Raw genomic sequence first — 1,491 nt, forward strand, 5'->3', positions numbered from 1 at the left:
CAGAAAACGAGGAAAGAATCGACGGCTTCCGGCCATCTGGTAACAAGAGAGAATTGTATTTATTTTGTTGTTTTTCTTCTGCTCGCTTGAAGGAGGAATTTTCAGGATCACGTTATATGATGATAACTGTTGTTTAATGACAGTAAAATCTATAATGATTATGAAAATAAAGTTATGATAACATCAGAAGTTATGATGGTGATAATGATGATAATAAGAATGATGATGATGATAATAATGATAATGATAATGATATTGATGATAATAATCATAATAATCATAATATTGATGGTGATGAGGATGATAACAATAATGATATTAATAATGAAAAGGGAAATAATGATAAAAAATACTAATTGTAATGATAATGAAGATAATAAGGAACATTATGATAATTATAATGATAATAATAATGATAGTAGTCATATTGATAACAATAATAACAATGTAATAATAACAAAAATTACAATAACTAATAATGTTAATGATAATAATAGTGATAATGATGATGATGATGTTAATACTACTACTATCAATAATGCTAATGGCAATGATAATAACAATAATACTAATATTGTGATAGTTATGATATTATTGCAATAATAGAAAATAATATAGATATTAATTAAGTGAGGTTAATAGGAGCAATCACATATAAGTGTTAACGAGTAGTGACATTAGATAATTATCATGCATCAAACACGTCAAGCTAATGATATATTTATGTACAATATACAATAACAAAGCTGATATTAAATTATGATAATGATAAGGATAACATAATAATGATCTCCCTCTCTCTCACTCTCTCTTTCTCTCTCTTTCTCTCTCGCTCTCTCTTTCTCCCTCTTTCTTGCCCTGTCTTCCACTCTCCTTCATTGCACTCTCCCCCCCCCCTCCTCGCTCTCTCTTTCTCTATCTATCAATTTGTCTATCTATCTGTCTGGCTGTCTTAAAGTCTCTCTCTCTCTCTCTCTCTCTCTCTCTCTCTTGCATCTCTACTCTCTCTCCTCTCTCGGTACTCTCATCTCCTACTCTCTCTCTCTCATCTCTCTCCTCTTCTCTCTCTCTTCTCTCTCTGTCTCTCTCTTTCTCCTCTTATCGCTCTCTTCTTCTCTCTCTCTCTCTCTCTCTCTCTCTCTATCTCTCTATCTCTCTTTCTCTCTCTCTCTATCTCTCTCTCTCTCTCTCTCTCTCAGTCATAATAAATATAGACATTTCCAGGACCCCTATTCAGTCAATCATCAATATTTCTCAACTACTATCACATTCAGGTCATCAAAGTACCATGATACTTATCACTCATGAAATAATGAATACACATACCTTGATAGCAATTACGCTCCACCATCATAACAGTCTCACTATACCACCACTATATCAATCACAACATCATACCATTCTTACACTATCACCACCATATCAGTCACATTACATCACCATTAAAAGAACCTCTCTAAACCAACACTATAACAATCAAACTGCATCACC

This window comes from Penaeus japonicus, unplaced genomic scaffold, assembly GCF_977035675.1.
Source record: "Penaeus japonicus unplaced genomic scaffold, GWHDUDI00000001_assembly GWHDUDI00000029, whole genome shotgun sequence".
NCBI lineage: Eukaryota > Metazoa > Arthropoda > Malacostraca > Decapoda > Penaeidae > Penaeus > Penaeus japonicus.